Raw genomic sequence first — 5,585 nt, 5'->3', positions numbered from 1 at the left:
ACGGCTAACGTTTCGTGACACACAAAACACAGTATTTTGTCTTTGGAAACAGTACATAAGTATTTATTCGTCCATTCAGTATTGAAAACTCTGTGCTCTTATTCTATTTTTCTCTTTTTCTTTTCACTCATGGTAGCCATTATGAAGCTCAAGATTTTGTTGAATAAATTCACAAACAAAGGAAACACTCACAGTCACACACAAAGAGAAGAGATATCTCATGGCGCGTGGCACACTAGCAAGGCACTGACAGTGTGTGGAAGCCTGTAGAGGGTGTGAAAGTTACTAGTGACCCCCCCTAAAACAGCTAGCAGCCTTTATGTCAACCAGTGGCCATTAGGGGGAAGCAGATACCTCACTACACAGTAGCCTGAACTTTTGAACTGTCTTCTCTCCTCTGCCTCGAGGCAGAGGGAACTAGCCTCAAGTCAGTTTTCACTGACCAGATAGCAACAGCACGGGTCTGGCAACCACCAATCAAGTGTTAACACGGCAAGGGCCTTTGTCTGAATGTGTATAAAGGATCTGTAAAATGTGTGTAAGACAGAGTTTTTGTACTAAGGTGCAAAGCTCTCCTTTCTTCTGCAGAATAAAGCAACCTTTTCCTTATCCCTGTCTGGCTGTTATTGGCTCTCAACTAGGCAGACTCGATATTTCAGTGACAGTTTCTGGCGACCCAGATGGGACTCTCCTAGCTCGGACATTGGACTCCGGACGGCTGCGGCGAACTGGGAACGGCGCCAACAGGGTGTTTCGCCCCTTTTCTCTGATTCACCACGGCCCCTGGGGTTCGTGTTCCAATAAGGTGAGTCCTAATAGGATAAGGAGACACTATCTGGTTCTGGTTCTAGTCTGGTTCTGTTCTGGTTAACCGGTTAATGAATTTCTGTCATATACATTTGGGCGTTAGGTGTGTGGACGGAACTGAGCCTCTCATTCATAATTCCTCAGAGTGGAAGCCATCGCGTGCGATGAAACTCTGAGGTCGAATTGAGATCCTTCTGTCCCATCCCCTGTAGCGGTCAGTATTAGTAGAAATTCCTGTAATAGGATCTATTAGGCCATAATTCCCTCTGTTCCCTGTGTAATTCTCTGTTAGAGTGTCAGCAGGCAGATGGGTGGGTCTCTGGTAAAACCCTCTGAGGATAGCCCTTTAGATTATATGTTAAGTAAATGGCCTTTACCTGGTGTTCAAAAAAGAAATAGTTACACCTGGTGTAGAAATTGATGTGGCTAGTGTTGTGGAAATTGAATTGTGGAGTGCATTTTCCCCAGAACATGTGCAGTGTATATTGTAGTAGAGGTAAAAGAAATGCAAACCTGCCAATATAGGTTGTGTTGTCTTTTTCAGATCACTGTGTGTTTGAAAGCAGAAGTTAGAAGTAAAAGGCAATCAAAAGTCTGGGAAAGTTAATTGTGTCCCTTTTTAAGTAAGAATCTTTAAGCTGTGGATAGCTTTGGATCTGGAAGCAAGCCAGAAAGCATCTGTATTAATGCAATTTTCTAACTAATAAGGTAGAAGCCACTGAAACCTGGGCTGCCTATGAAACAAATACAAGGAAATATGGGGTAATTCCTCTGTTTTGCCTAAAATCAACAAGAGTATGTGTATATAAAGGAAATATTTTAAGCAATGACTGACTGCCCAGAAGGGGTAGACCTCTGTTCTTTTGTCTTTCAGATCATCAGAGAAAACGGATGCCAGCTGAATAGCATTCAACGTACCATGCATTTACTGGCACAATAGGAATTATTTTTGTGTTTTATGGCCAAAATTGTTGTTAAAATTTGCATACCCAACATTCTTTGGAAGCAAGGACATGGAAGGTTAACCCACTCCCCATATTGCCCAGGGGATCCTTCTGGCTACCTCAGATTTCTAGCCAGAGGGCTGGGGAGGGAGTAAAGCTATTGGACACCAGAGGTTGTACCAAGTGGACTCCTCAAAGGTGGGTGTGCTTGTCCTGGTTTGTTGCTCCAAAGCTCTGTAATAAAGTTATTTTACTGGAAGGGTGTATATGGCATACATTGAATAATAAGACTAATGTACTGTATAATGGCAATGTGTTTGTGTTCATTGTTGGGAAAAGGTGTATGAGTGAAGAGTGGAAGTTTCCTTTGTAGGTTAAAAGAACCCAAGAAGGGGAGAAGGAAAAAGAACAGAACGAGTTAACTGGAGAAAAATAGCTAGCAAGCTCAGTCCAAAGATAAGTTGCTGGCCCCATCCAAGGACACTGCCCACAGCTAAGACTTGGCTGACAGCCAAGAAAAGGGGGGCCTGAATGTGCCCAAGCAACTATGAGATCTGCAAAACACTGCCAGGCATTAATGAAATGTGTTAGGTTTCTTTTCTCACAGATAAAAGAAGTGCTACCCAAAGACCCTAGCAGCCCTGCCATTCATTGAAACAAGGAGACTGAGTCTATGTAAAGATCCACCAACGAAAGACTGCTTTGGCTCCATGCTGGAAAGGCCCTTTCCAAGTCCTGTTAACCACCAACACCGCTGTGAAGTGCCAAGGACTGCCTACCTGGACCCATGCTTCTCATTGTAAAAAGACCCCTCCACCTCGGGAGGACTCTCCGACTGATAAGCCTATTTCTCCTTCTAGCTCTGCTGTGCCTTCTGGACAGCAGGAAAAAGGAAAAAAGACAGGCTGAAGTGCTAGTAACCTCTCCCCTGTATGATGCTGAACCATGACTGTTTCAGGAAAAGAGAAGAAGGAGCACTTGCGCCATTGAAACCACCAAAGTCCAGGGATTCCTGCCTACAAGAGACATTAAGAAGAAACAAAGAATTATACACTGGCAGGAAGAAACTTGTGGGACCCATGCTTGGGAATGTGGTATAGTACTACACCAAAGAGAAATGTATTAGGATATCAGTGGACTGTGATTAACACTACACTAGGGACTGTTAAATTTTCATTATCCTTATCCAGTTTCCAGATCACCTTTACATACCCAAATTGCTCACAGGGGGCTGCCATTAGATTAGCACAACAGAGGGCTTGGGTTATTTCCTCTAGAAAGAAAAGTGACTTGACCGGATCCCTATAGGATGGGGCCAATAGTGCAGCAGCAGTTTGGAATATTTTTAAGAACCAAGAACATGATGAAAAATTGGGGCAATTAGAAAAGGCCACTAGCCTTATTTCTGGGGCACAGCTAACCCAGGTACAGGCTGGAATTGGTGAGTTACATGTTATCTCTAACTTAGTTCTATGACCCAGAAGTTGCTGACAGAAATGGTATTGAATATCACAAAGGCTGGGAAGGGATTGCAGTGGGAACTAGCATGTTCAGGCTTGGCCCACTGCCCTTACAGACACATCAGGAGTACTATCTGATCTGTGGCCATAGAGACATACTTGGAGACTTTCTGGGTGGAAGTGCGAACGTTCTCAATGCTCCTTCCAAGCATATGGACCGATTAGGGGTGTGTGGGCTCCCACATACCGAATCCTGCCAGGTCCATGGAGAGGATGCATGTGGAATTGGATAATTCACAGAGACATCTGGAAAATTAAACTACCGCCGATGCCCTGGTGGACTTGGCAACCGCACAGAGAAAACTAAGGCAAATGGTTCTCCAGAACCACTTGGCTCTAGATATCTTTCCCTTCAGCTTGATCGCAAATTGCGCAACGGGCCTGACAATTTGGGTTTGTCAGGCCCGAAAGGGGGACTGTGAAAGTTACTAGTGACCCCCCTTATCAGCTAGCAGCCTTTATGTCAACCAGTGGCCATTAGGGGGAAGCAGATACCTCACTACACAGTAGCCTGAACTTTTGAACTGTCTTCTCTCCTCTGCCTTGAGGAAGAGGGAACTAGTCCCAAGCCAGTTTTCACTGACCAGATAGCAAAAGCATGGATCTAGCAACCACCAATCAAGTGTTAACACGGCAAGAGCCTTTGTCTGAAAGTGTATAAAGGATCTGTAAAATGTGTGTAAGACAGAGTTTTTGTACTAAGGTGCAAAGCTCTCCTTTCTTCTGCAGAATAAAGCAACCTTTTCCTTATCCCTGTCTGGCTGTTATTGGCTCTCAGGTAGGCGGACCCGATATTTCGGTGCCAAGGGGGAAAGAAATGGCGCACATAGGGTAACCAGATCACAGCAGTAAAATAGGACCCGCCCCCTCCCTGCTCGGCCCCACCATTACACCCCTCTTTAACCCCCCAGGGGTCACAATATTAATGCACACAGCAGTACCAAAAATTAAAATACTGAAAATGGGTGCCTCCCTCTAGCCACCAACTCGCCGCTCGCCTCCTCACCCCCCCACCAAGTATAAAGCCTCACCGCCACTACCTGCCCACCCACCCTCTCAGTTCATCATCCCCCTATGAAATAAGGGGAGGGGAAAAGGGGGACAGTTTGAAGGGATTTTCCAGGGCTATGAACTAAGCCAGGGAGAGGAAAGGGAGGCAGTGTGAAGGGATTGAATGTGACTTTCCAACACACAAACACAGGGGCCGCAGGGGGCCCGGGGGAGTGGGGAGCAGTGTGATAGGGGCCAGGGAGGGGTAAGGTCCCTGGACCAGGGAAGGGGGCAGCAGTCGGGGCAGGGCAGGTGCAACACAAACACGCAGGGCCGCCCAGAGGGGGGGCAAGTGGGGCAATTTGCCCCAGGCCCCACAGGGTCCCCTCGAGAATGTCGGAGGCTCCCCCCCGCCTCTGCCTTCGCCTTCCCACATCCCGCGGCACCTCAGCGGCCATGTCCAGGAGCAGCCCTGGACAGCGCTGCAGCAGCGTCGCTCCAGCGAGGCCTGAGCTTCTCCTGCTCAGAGCCGTGTGGTAAGGAGGTGGGGCTGCGAGCTGCAGCTGAGCGGTGGGCGCTCACGCCCCACTGGCGCCAGGCTGCTGCAGCGCTGTACAGGGCTGCTCTTGGATGCGGCGCGCTGAGGCTCCGGGAGAGGAGGGAGGCGGGGGTAAGCAGCATGGTAAGCCTCTCTGAGCTGGGCATCCCCCCCCAGCCCTGACCCCTAGCTCTGAGCCCAGCCCTTCTAAGCCGGACACCCCCCTGACCTCACCCCCCCAGCTCTGAGCCCAGCCCCCCTGAGCCATACAACCCCTGACCCCATCCCCCGCACAGCCCTGAGCCCCAGCTCTGAGCCCAGCCCCTCTGAGCCGGACAACCCCTGACCCCAGCCCCCCCCCAGCCCTGACCACTAGCTCTGAGCCCAGCCCCTCTGAGCTGAGCACCCCCCAACCCCAGCCCCCTGCAGCCCTGACCCCCAGCTCTGAGCCCAGCCCCTCTGAGCCGGACACCCCCCTGACCTCAGCCCCCCCCAGCCCTGACCCTCAGCTCCGAGCCCAGCCCCTCTGAGCCGGACACCCCCCTGACCCCACTCCCCCCACAGCCCTGACCCCCAGCTCCGAGCCCAGCCCCTCTGAGCCAGACACCCCCCTGACCCCATCCCCCCACCAGCCCTGACCCCCAGCTCCAAGCCCAGCCCCTCTGAGCCGGACACCCCCCTGACCCCATCCCCCCGCCAGCCCTGACCCCCAGCTCCGAGCCCAGCCCCTCTGAGCCGGACACCCCCCTGACCCCACTCCCCCCACAGCCCTGACTCCCAGCTCCG

At 50.5% G+C, this 5,585-nt stretch overlaps 1 long non-coding RNA gene across 1 annotated transcript; it reads left to right on the top strand.

The window, feature by feature from the left end:
• On the top strand, positions 1–4,021 carry LOC128843307 (uncharacterized). The gene is made up of 2 exons (XR_008446219.1): positions 1–805; positions 2,359–4,021. It is a non-coding gene; the product is annotated as an uncharacterized LOC128843307 (long non-coding RNA).
• The last annotated feature ends 1,564 nt before the right edge of the window (positions 4,022–5,585 follow it).

The sequence above is a fragment of the Malaclemys terrapin genome, chromosome 9, assembly GCF_027887155.1.
Source record: "Malaclemys terrapin pileata isolate rMalTer1 chromosome 9, rMalTer1.hap1, whole genome shotgun sequence".
Taxonomy (NCBI): domain Eukaryota; kingdom Metazoa; phylum Chordata; order Testudines; family Emydidae; genus Malaclemys; species Malaclemys terrapin.
Note: the sequence above shows the minus strand (reverse complement) of the source record. Positions and strands in the feature narration are given on the sequence as shown.